This window comes from Lepidochelys kempii, chromosome 2 (genome assembly GCF_965140285.1).
Source record: "Lepidochelys kempii isolate rLepKem1 chromosome 2, rLepKem1.hap1, whole genome shotgun sequence".
NCBI lineage: Eukaryota > Metazoa > Chordata > Testudines > Cheloniidae > Lepidochelys > Lepidochelys kempii.
Window position 1 is genome coordinate 85,824,034 of NC_136381.1, and position 12,032 is coordinate 85,836,065.

A 12,032-nucleotide genomic window follows, 5' to 3' on the forward strand; every position below is an offset into this window, starting at 1 on the left:
ACTTGTTACAGAATAATTTAATTGGATTGCACATTGTTTTATAACAGTAAAACCCAATTAGAATGGAAGCTGATGGGAAATAATTCTTGGTTCTGGCACTAAAGTGCACTTTAACTAAATGATACTTTGTCCACATGATGAATCCGTGTATTGAGCTAGAAGCTGCCAGAAAGACAAACATTTCACTGGCATTGAAAATATACCCTCAATTAAAATATCATTAAAACAAAAAGATGCATTACAGATAGTTGATTTAGCTGGCTTATAGTTGACTTAACTATAGTTGACTCATAGTTGACTTAACACTGTTGCACATTTTAAAGAAAAGCATACAAACATATTTGTAAAACAAAGAAAGCATTATTTTCTAAATAGCTCAGAGCAAAATGATATAAACATTTTCATAGTTTTAAGGATATATTTTTAAAAAGGTCACAATAATTTCTCACATAGTTCATTCAAAATTTTATTCTCCTTACTGAACTAGATACATTTCTGACAATGTAACATTTTAAAGCATGTTATCAGTGCAACAGGAACTAAATTTGTAATGGCAAAATGGACTTTCATTTTTAGATATTTTGTGTAGATGCGTGGGGGGGACAATGGGTGTATAGCCACAATAATTTCTCATATATAAAATGCAGTGTATGTTTGTGTCTGTCTATATGTATGAGTGAGACAGGGAATGCATGAGACTGTGGTGTGGCTTTATTAATAAACTTTGAAAAGTTTGCATTATACTTGCTCATGAGCAGCAAAACCATGAGTGAATTATGTAAGCTCACTCCAAACAAGCATGGACCAAATCATAGAATCATGGAACCATAGGGTTAGAAAAGACTGCAAGGGTCATAGAGTCTAGCCCGCTGCCAAGATGCAGGATTTGTTGTGTCAAAGCCATCCAAGGCAGGTGGTTACCCAGCCTCCTTTTGAAAACCTCCAGTGAAGGCACTTCGACAACCTCCTGAGGCAGTCTGTTCCATTGTCCTACTGTTCTTACAGTTAGGAGGTTTTTGCTGAGATTTAATCTAAATTAGCTATGCAGTCGTTTGAACCCATTGCCTCTTGTTCTGCTCTATGTGGCAAGAGAGAACAACTTTTCTCCATATTTTTAATAGTAACATTTCAAGTATTTGAAGACCGCTACATGTCCCCACTTAATCTCCTCTTTTCCAAACTGTGTACTCAGTTCCTTACAAAATCTTTTATACTACACCAAGCCATCATCCCTGGTGTATGCAATGCATTTTACAGGGGGGGAAACTATTTCAGAAATTCTTTTAGCATTTAAAATAATTTTATTGAGACTCTTTTGTTGTGTCCCTCCACCTGTTTGTATGAAACAGGGCGTTGCCCTAACTACACCGATATAAGCCTTACGCCTCTTGTGGAGATGGAGTTAGGAGGTCGGTGTAGTGGGGCTCTTACATCGGTGGGGGGGAGGCGATTGTGTGTACACTGAAATAAGTAGGTCGACTTAAGCTGCCTTACATTGACCTATCTCTGTAGTGTAGATCAAGCCTGAGTCAATAGAACCAACAACTTTTTTCCCCAGCAGCACCAACACCTGCACACAGGGTGGGATGTTTCATACAAACATTGCCTAATATAGGGGCGGCCAACCTGCGGCTCTGGAGCCACATGCGGCTCTTCAGAAGTTAACATGCGGCTCCTTGTATAGGCACCAACTCCGGGGCTGGAGCTACAGGCGCCAACTTTCCAATGGGCCGGGGGGTGCTCACTGCTCAACCCCAGGCTCTATCACAGGCCCTGCCCCACTCCACCCCTTCCTGCCCCCTCTCCTGAGCCTGCCGTGCCCTCACTCCTCCCCCTCTCCCCCAGAGTCTCCTGAACTCCACGAAACAACTGATCAGGAGGTGTGGGGAGGGAAGGGGAGGCACTGATCCACGGGGCTGCCGGTGGGTGGGAGGCGCTGGGAGCGGGGGAGCTGATGGGGGGGCTGCTGACATATTACTGTGGCTCTTTGGTAATGTACATTGGAAAATTCTAGCTCCTTCTCAGGCTCAGGTTGGCCACCCCGGCCTAATACAACAGATATACTGCAGTACTGGCATGTTTTTTGTTTGAGGCCTCTGTTAAAACAGAAAGAAAATCCTTCCTACAAAATGTTAATTCCAGGCTATGATGTGACAAGCTTATAGTGCAGCTAAAACTCTTTTCTATGTGCTCATCATTGCCAGGGCCTTCCCAATTCATTACAAGTCATATGAGATGTGGTTGCTTCATTTTACAAGTATGAGGGAGGGAAACAAGCACTCTAATGAAAGCATGAGAAAGCATTTCCAAATTTGCACTCTTAAATCACTGTATACTGGTTTTACTATATGCAAAGTAAAATGAGAATCAAGTGCTAGAAAAATAACAATCTGTAGTAAACCCGTACAAAAAGATGAATGTCATTGTCACAACATCTTAATGAACATCCTTATGTTTTATAAAACTTGCTCTCTTGCTGAAACAGTGCAGGCTGCATTAGAAAGAAACATGTGAAGAAGCCGCTTGAGGCTACAGATAAATAATAGATTATGCTTTTCCCAAAGGAGAAACATTAAGTGCTTTAAAGCACACCAAAATGAAGAAAACCCATGCCAAGAAGTGGAATGGAGGTAGAATTTCATATGAAAAGAACGTGCTATTCTGTTTAAATTTATAAAGTTGCTATTATCACTGGATTTCTCGGTCAGTGCCCACTCCTGAGGTAAAACAACTTTTGACACATTTTAAAGTGCTACTCACACGATATCAAAGGACAGACAGGAAAATATAAACCTCTAGTGTTTAGCATAGGACATAGTCACTTTGTCTTAAAGTTGCAACAGACAGGAAGCCTCTGCACACTTGAAATTTCAAGTTACATGGTAGCTTAACACAGTAACAAGCAAGGCTTTATTGCAATCCTGACACTGTATTTCATTTCTTGGTACTTCTATTCTAAATGAAATCACTGTAGTTAGTGATCCTTTTGGGATCAGGCAAAGATTCCTCCACGAAGCTTACTGTGCCCAGCTTAGGTTCAGGTCTTTGCTATGTGACAGACGGACTTCATACACAGTAAATGCTATTTTTGCTTTCAGTTTACTCTAGTGTTCTTTAGCTTCATTCTTTTTTAAAAAAAACAACTTCTATATTCTTGAATGCAAAAAAATCAGACATATGAGAGGGCAAAACCATAAAATAATTCAGATTTCCTACCTTTTTCAGGACTAAAACAGGCCCAAAACAGGATCCTAACGCAAGGAAGAAAGGAGAGCAGCAGAATTTGGACCCTGGACTTCAGAATAGGAGACTTTGACTTCCTCAGGGAACTGATGGGCAGGATCCCCTGGGAGAATAACATGAGGGGGAAAGGAGTTCAGGAGAGCTGGCTGTATTTTAAAGAATCCTTATTGAGGTGGCAGGAACAAGCCATCCTGATATGGAGAAAGAATAGTAAATATGGCAGGCGACCAGCTTGGCTTAACAGTGAAATCCTTGCCGATCTTAAACAAGGTTGAACAAATGACCAGCAAGGAGTATAAAAATATTGCTCAGGTATGCAGGAGTGAAATCAGGAAGGCCAAATCACAATTGGAGTTGCAGCTAGCAAGGGATGTTAAGAATAACAAGAAGGGTTTCTACGGGTATGTTAGCAACAAGAAGGTCAAGGAAAGTGTGGGCCCCTTATAGAATGGGGGAGGCAACCTAGTGACAGAGGATGTGGAAAAAGCTAATGTACTCAATGTTTTTTTTGCCTCTGTCTTCATGAGCAAGGTCAGCTCCCAGACGACTGCACTGGGCAGCACAGCATGGGGAGGAGGTGGTTCAGGACTATTTAGAAAAGCTGGACAAGCACAATTCCATGGGGCCGGGTGCACTGCATCTGAGGGTGCTAAAAGAGTTGGCGGATGTGATTGTAGAGCCATTGGCCATTATCTTTGAAAACTCATGGCAATCGTGGGAGGTCCCAGATGACTGGAAAAAAGCTAATGTAGTACTCATCTTTAAAAAAGGGAAGGAGGAAGATCTGGTGAACTAGATCTCACCTCAGTCCCTGGAAAAATCATGGAGTAGTTCTCAAGGAATCAATTTTGAAGCACTTAGAGGAGAGAAAAGGGATCAGAAACTGTCAGCATGGATTCACCAAGGGCACGTCATGCCTGACTAACCTAAATGCCTTCTATGATGAGATAACTGGCTCTGTGGATGAGGGAAAAGCAGTGGACGTGTTATTCCTTGACTTTAGCAAAGCTTTTGATACCGTCTCCCACAGTATTCTTGCCAGCAAGTTAAAGAAGTATGGGCTGGATGAATGGACTATAAGGTGGATAGAAAGCTGGCTAGATCATCGGGTTCAAAGGGTAGTGATCAATGGCTCCATGTCTAGTTGGCAGCCAGTATCAAGTGGAGTGCCCCAAGGGTCGGTCCTGGGGCCGGTTTTGTTCAATATCTTCATTAATGATCTGGAGGATGGCATGGATTGCACCCTCAGCAAGTTTGCAGACGACACTAAACTGGGAGGAGTGGTAGATACACTGGAGGGTAAGGATAGGATACAGAGGGACTAAACAGATTAGAGGATTGGGCCAAAAGAAATCTGATGAGGTTCAACAAGGACAAGTCCAGAGTCCTGCACTTAGGAGGGAAGAATCCCATGCACTGCTACAGACTAGGGACCGAGTGGCTAGGCAGCAGTTCTGCAGAAAAGGACCTGGGGTTACAGTGGACGACAAGCTGGATATGAGTCAACGGTGTGCCCTTGTTGCCAAGAAGGCTAAGGGCATTTTGGGCTGTATAAATAGGAGCATTGCCAGCAGATTGAGGGACATGATCATTCCCCTCTATTCGACATTGGTGAGGCCTCATCTGGAGTACTGTGTCCAGTTTTGGGCCCCACATTACAAGAAGGATGTGGAAAAATTGGAAAGAGTCCAGCGGAGGGCAACAAAAATGATTAGGGGACTTGAGCACATGACTTATGAGGAGAGGTTGAGGGAACTGGGATTTTTTAGTTTGCAGAAGAGAAGACAGAGAGGATTTGATAGCTGCTTTCAACTACCTGAAAGGGGGTTCCAAAGAGGATGGCTCTAGACTGTTCTCAGTGGTAGCAGATGACAGAACAAGGAGTAATGGTCTCAAGTTGCAGTGGGGGAGGTTTAGGTTGGATATTAGGAAAAAATTTTTCACTAGGAAGGTGGTGAAACACTGGAATGGGTTACATAGGGAGGTGGTGGAATCTCCTTCCTTAGAAGTTTTTAAGGCCCGGCTTGACAAAGCCCTTGATGGGATGATTTAGTTGGGGGTGGTCCTGCTTTGAGCAGGGGTTTGGACTAGATGACCTCCTGAGGTCCCTTCCAACCCTGATATTCTATGATTCTAAAAGCTAGGAAATCTCTTTTGTTTTCATATGAAAACTGTTGTCAGAATACCTTCCAGTTAGAAAGCTACTGAAGGGTAACCCCCAAGAGGGATTAGGAATATTTTGTGAGGAATGATCCTTGCCTCTTCACACTGTAATTTTTGTAGTGTTAGAGTATGCTAGTTCATTGCCAGCAATGACAGTGTTAAGCAATCAGAGAAGAACTGCAGTATGACCAGACTCAAATGTTCGAACAGCATGACTGAGGTCCCTCCCAAAGAAATGATGAGATTTTAAAAATCAACACATTGTGTGTGCTTTTTATTTGCCTTCAGTTTTTCAAGCCTTTAGGGTTTAAGTTTACAGTGCCATGGTTATCTGTGCCTTAGACAGCTGAGGATAGCTCAATCCAGGAGGCAACCTATTAGAAGACCAGATGTATAAACAACTATCTCCCAACTCCTTAACTGCACCCTTTCAAATACTATACCTATTAAGTGATCTTGGCTCATTTTGTCCAAATTTTGCTTTGATTTTTCTGGCTTTGCACAGATTTGAAACTGCAAGTGAAACCTGCAACAATGGTGAGCCCATCCAGACTGAAACCAAAGAATATATGCCCATGCTCCCCTATGAAGCAAAAGTGCTGATCGTCACACAACTTTTCAAGTTGTTCGTTCCCTTGCCAGTGCTAGACTGGCCCTCCAGTACATTTTTAGTACATGCTGCCTTCAGTTTAATTTGAATCGACTCAAAGGAAGCCAATTTCAGAATCTAGCCCTGTTAGGAATTCAGATTTAATACAACCACTGTCTTTAATAAAATGGCATTTGGGAAAAATTGAGGCTGAACTGTATTGTCATTTATTCAGAGATAACTCATTTCTCACAAAACCAGCTATTCAGACAGAACAAAACTTCAGGGAAAACTGCTAGACTCTCGGTTTGAATGTAAACAACAATATATGCCTGCCTCAGCATTTTTGCCCACAGTGTAAGATTGCTTTACCTTTGGCCTAGAAAATAAACACAGGATCAATCAAGGTAGAGTAGAAATAAGCTTTCCATACCTCACTCAGCTTTCTTTTTTATCCAGTCAGTCATATGGGGACGCTGCACCAGTCTGAATGGTCCCCTGCAAACATGATCAAGCAGCTTGTTTTTTTAGTAAAAAATGTGGAGAAAACAGTAGGACAGATCCTCAGTAGCATTACATATGCATGGCTGTAAGGATCAGTGAGACTAGAACCTGGGCCTGCAGAGCTACCAGGAAACCAACATCCTCATATTGCCACCGAGCAGCAGCTATAAGCTGGTCACTCCTTGTGACTCACAATTTGCAGAAGTTCAATGGCACAGGAAGTTCCACCTGAAGTGACCAGACTGACAGTGGTCTTAGTGATCCCTGATAAGCTCCTTGGCCCTATATAAACCCACGGGGCATATCAGGAAGTGTCCAGGCAATGATGTGGCTCCTAGCTAGCGGTCATGACTGTACTATTTCTCTGTTCCTGAACTCCTGGTACTGACCTCCACTCTGACTTGGATTCTGACTTCTGATTCACCCCCGGAACTCCAACAAGAACCCTGACACCTGGTACTGACCCTCGGCCTGATTCCTGCCTCTGACTCTTGGCTCTGATTCTTGACTCTGACTCTGGCTTGACCCGCAGCTTGACTCCTGAACTTGATACTGGATCTGATCTCCAGTTTCAGTTCTGGAATCCCAAGCTCCTGCCACTAGTCCTGCCTATCTTTGCCCAGGATTCTGACAGCAGCTTCATAGACTTCAGTAGAGCTGTACTGATTTACATGTGCTGAGGATCTGGCCCAATACGTTTTGTTGAATTCCATGTTTAGTGGGTATCTGCACCCTCAAAGTTTCTCAAACTCCTAATTGACAGTATTCTGTTTAGACCAACAGGTAAGATTACTCACTCCAGAAACAACAGATGAAATCCTGGCCCAATGAAGTCAATGGCAAAACTCCCATTTACTTCAATGGGACCAGGGTTTCACCCAATATTTTAGAATATTTGAAGAATTCCCTGAATTAATAAAGGTTTTATTCAAAACATTTACTGTAACATTAGCCACTACTCTGAAACTACAGCTGGTCGGAAAATTTATTTTCTCTGATAGAAAATGTCAAAAAGGAAAAAAAAAGTCAAAATTTTCTATTGAAATTTTTTTTGGCAAAAAACCCGAAACATTTTGGCCATAAATCAAAATGCCTTGAATTGGAAGTGCCACCACAGGGCCTCATGGGAGTTGTACTTTTGGTTCTTCATGCTTCCATTCGCCTCTATAAGTTGGGCTCTATCTCCCATGATGCACTATGGTATCACCTCTTGATGAGGGAAGGTGATGCATCATGGGAGTCCCTGGCTTTGGTACATTATGGAATATGTAGTTTGGCTGGGGAACCTGTCCCACAGTGAAGAACTGGGACATGAGGCACCCAAACTATAATTCCCATGAGGCCTTCATGGCAGCGTATGTGAACTGAAATATTTTGGGTTTTGGCTAAAATATGTCAGCTGAAAATCAAAACCTTTTCAGTTTTTGAATGTTCATTTTTTGTCAAAAGATCAAAAATTTCCAAGGAAAGCAGACTTTTTTCATGAAAATTTTTGTTGAAAACACCTTTTCACCACTTTTTAAAAGGTACAGCTAATGAAAACATTTTTCAAAAATTTTCATAACAAGCATTTCAACAACTGAATCTCATCCTCAGCAATTAGCAATGTATGAAATGGAACACAGAGTACCACAAACACAGTGCTTTTACCTAAATCATAATTAAATTTACATGAAAATCCATCAGCTATGTTTGGATGTGCAATCAGTTGACAAACCACAGCTGGGGAAAGTTGAACCTGTTACTGCACTGCAAAATCAGCATCCAGCTTTTCTCCACACCCTAGTCCTTCTGTGATCTCATTTCACTGCACAACGCACTTTTAATCTCAGAATGGATTTTCAGGCACAGTTTATGATCATATTTAATCCTGCAGCACAAGTACATCCTTTTGAATATTTAATTCTCTCTTTTTAATTAATTGCTCTATTCTTTTCAGCCTAACAACAAAGCTAAAAGCTGTAAAACTGTGCACAGACTAACAGGTTAGGTGTTCACATACAATGGTGATGGGTATGGAAGATGAATCGAAATAGAATAGAATAGACTTTTTCTAGAATTGAACAGTGAGGGGTGGGAGGGAGGGATTGCGGGAGTTTTAGAGCAAGAAGTCTTCCCACCTGCCACACAGGCTAAACACAATCCTAGTCCTTGTGCTCCTAGGGTCTGATCCAAAGCCCACTGAAGTCAATGGGAGTCTTTCCACTGACGTCAGTGGACTTTGGATCACAGCCCCTGGTGCTCAAGGACTGGAGGAATCTGGCACTAGACTTCCCAGAGTGGGTAGGAAATAAATAGGTAAAGGCGATGGCCCTGTCCCTTCTCTGCATCAGCCAGCAAAGCTGGATGACTGAAGGCACTGTGCCTTCCTCAGATACTACGCCTCGGGGGGTGGTCACATAAGTGCAGCCTTACACTGACCCTGCAGTGTACAGAGATTTTAACTATCAGAATTCTATATATTTGTGTTAGAGTATGTTGTGTTATTTCTATAACAGAAGCCAGGAGTGGGAGCATGGAAAGTCAATGGGCCGAGGCTCCCTTAAGGGGCAAAAAAATTCCTCTCGCCACCTGGACCTTTATAATAACTGTATCCAATGCACATCTTAACTGATCCAATTCTGCTTCTGCTCCTGTGGGTCTTAAAGTTAAATACCCCAAAGGATGAGGGGAGGAGAATCCTGCTCCCATTTCCTAGGTGTCTAATCAACCACTCCATTGTTTTGTTTCTCCTCTCTAACTTGGGAACACAATGGGGCCAAGTATTTTGCATGAAAGCAAGTGGCAGGTCAGTATAAGTACACACGAGCTGTATCTTTATATATCAACACTTGCACTTTTGTTAATTCTCAAAGTGCATAACAGATATTCTTACGATGGCTCTGGCTATTTATAGTCCTAGTATTCTAGTAAGGAGCACACACAAAATATGCTTATTTGCAAATACCACAGTCTATTGTAGATACTGTGTTTAAAAACACTGGGTGTAGACACTGGGTTTGTGGAAACAACTATGACAAAGAAACTGTCATCAAGCAGGAGTGTCTTGGCCAGTTCAAGAATAGTAAGGACAGCGGGCAGACAGACTTGCATAACAGTTTCACACCCTAGCCAGCTAATGCTTCCTAAGCATGATAAGCTTCCAGCTAAACTGACCTGCAGGATAGAAGAAAACTGTGCTGAAAGGAGCTTTTACCCTGCAGACAACTCAGAGATGGACAATCTCACCAATTCCAAAACTGTCTGATCCAGTTTGCTACCACTGAGGTCACCCCTCCACTGCACAGATTTCTCACCCCTCATTTCCAATTCCCCCTCCAGCCAAACTCACAGACTGACTTCAAGAGATGACATTATTCCAACATAATGGAGACTGGGTGCCTCATTTTAATTTGAAATGAAATGTACTCAAATGAATAATTAAAAGTGTTTTTCTATTTCCATTCCAGTCATCAGTATTTAATAATATTGCCTTTTTATCTTTACAGTTCTTAAGAGACAGTGGAAAATACTAATAGAGGAATAGTCGAAATAATTAAACTACTCTATATAAGCTATATATAAGCCTCAAAAGCCTCTCTTATAAAGTCAATAAAAACATGCACCCCATATTCCTGGAAGCTTAAGACATTCTTCATACTTACAAAAACCTGGGACAAAGTTACACACACACACACACACCCCCAATGTTACAGAATACAGATACCATAGTTTTCTTATATTAAATGTAACAGTTTCCCTTCATTAAGAAAAAAGACCAACTGACTTTGAAAGATTTTGGATCAGGTCTTAACTCCATAGGTACTGTAGTATGTAAAAGATCAGAGCAGTCTGAATTTCTGGAGAGGGTAGATATAATGGGACAACCTTTTATTTTCCATTCCTAATGAGTCCTACCTTCTGGCCCACACAAAGGACAAATTCTGGCCCTACTGAAGGTAGTCGGAATTTTGCCATTGACTACAGTGGGGGCAGAATTCAGCCAAGCATTTAAGCTTGGTGGTATACAAATTATTAAACCTGGCTCAAAGCAATCTTGGAAGTGGTTATACACAGATACCCATTAATACGCAAGACATAAAAAATACCATTAGGAAAAAAACAACACTGCTTATTCCAAATATGCAATTTTCTTTTCCAGGTGGAAGAGATTTAATAATTTACATGAAAACATGTTCAAGATGATAAACATCTTGCCAACTAAAAAGTGTTAAATAAAATTAATATGTATCTGCATAATAAATTACCCTTTTCTTAAAAAAATATTGTCCACTGGTGGTGAGAAAAGTGAGTTCAAGTGATACCTTTTAATGCCACTTAAATCATTTTACAATCATACAAAAACGCATTCTCTGGATTACTGAATAGATAAAAACTTGTAACAAAGTGTTATATCGAAGCCAGGGAAATCAGAGCTAAAGCACAGCACTGAATTGCTGCAGGACTCTATGAAGATAAGGAAAATGATATATTTCCTATCAACTATATATTTCATTTGGAATCTAAGAGTCAATCTACTTTCATTCTGTGCATGAACTTCCAGGTGTGTCATTAGGTGTATCATTTTTGTGCAAAGACAGAGATGTATATATACACCTTTGTTCAAACAAATCCCAGTTGTCCTCTCTGACGCATGCAAGTGTGTGAAATTAGAAATTTTAAAACAAATGTTTCTAAATTTGTGTTTTTTTAGTTATTCAATTGTAAAGAGGGCTCCTCAAATACGTTCTATCAAGTTAATATTCAATTTAGATGCACGTTTCTTGGGACATGGATCATGTCTTCCTCTCAGTCAGTTTGTGTCCAGCCCACTAAGGATGGTAGAGATGGGCGCTTTCCTACCCTTTTGCACCAATATAGAGGAGGAGCAAGAGAGGAGTGGAAGCACCTGCACTTCTGTAACACTGGCAGTCAGGCAAAATGACTGTAGAAGCTCTTGCAGGGGATGTTTTTCTACAGCTTGCCTTATTATTGGCTGTGGCTTAAAACAACATATAAATAGGCTTAGGAGGATTAGATTTTTATCAGTGAATGTCGATTTTGCTGCACCCACACAAACTGAGAATAAAATATTTCCAGCAATAAGAATAAAAACTGACAGATGGATAAAGAAAGAAAAATGCTGCTTGAAAACTTAAATCAAACTAAGGATATTTAGTTTGCATAGTGTGACATGTGATGTTGACAATTTGTGTTTTAATGGTTACTAACCTTTAACTTTTTGAATATCAACATCTATCATTTAATAACTGTCAGACTCCCCTCCTGTAATTTCCATAACTGTGAATATTTAAAATCAATAAAAATAGAAAACAGAGGATTTAAACACATAATTTTGCACACCTATAAACATTAAACATGCTAAAAATCAGAAAAAATGCTAAAAATAATGAATATTATCCACCAAAATTATAAAAATTGAGGTCTGCCCAACTTACTTATAAACTTGCTAGGATTTACATAGCACCAAGATGACAAATAATACTCAATAAAAAAACAACTGGATATTTAAAAATGATCAGTTATAAAATAT

The 12,032-nt window shown here is 40.7% G+C and overlaps 1 protein-coding gene across 8 annotated transcripts in view; it reads right to left on the minus strand.

The window, feature by feature from the left end:
• The window catches only part of DLGAP1 (DLG associated protein 1), a 634,214-nt gene that overhangs the window by 274,634 nt on the left and 347,548 nt on the right, over positions 1–12,032 (minus strand). The window contains exon 1 of one of the 8 annotated variants that reach the window (XM_073331541.2): positions 3,217–3,268. The exons of the other annotated variants lie outside the window; for them this stretch is intronic. The gene's annotated coding sequence lies outside the window, so the exon portion shown is untranslated. Of the gene's footprint in view, positions 1–3,216; positions 3,269–12,032 lie in introns of those variants that run through there. 8 annotated transcript variants of the gene reach the window in all.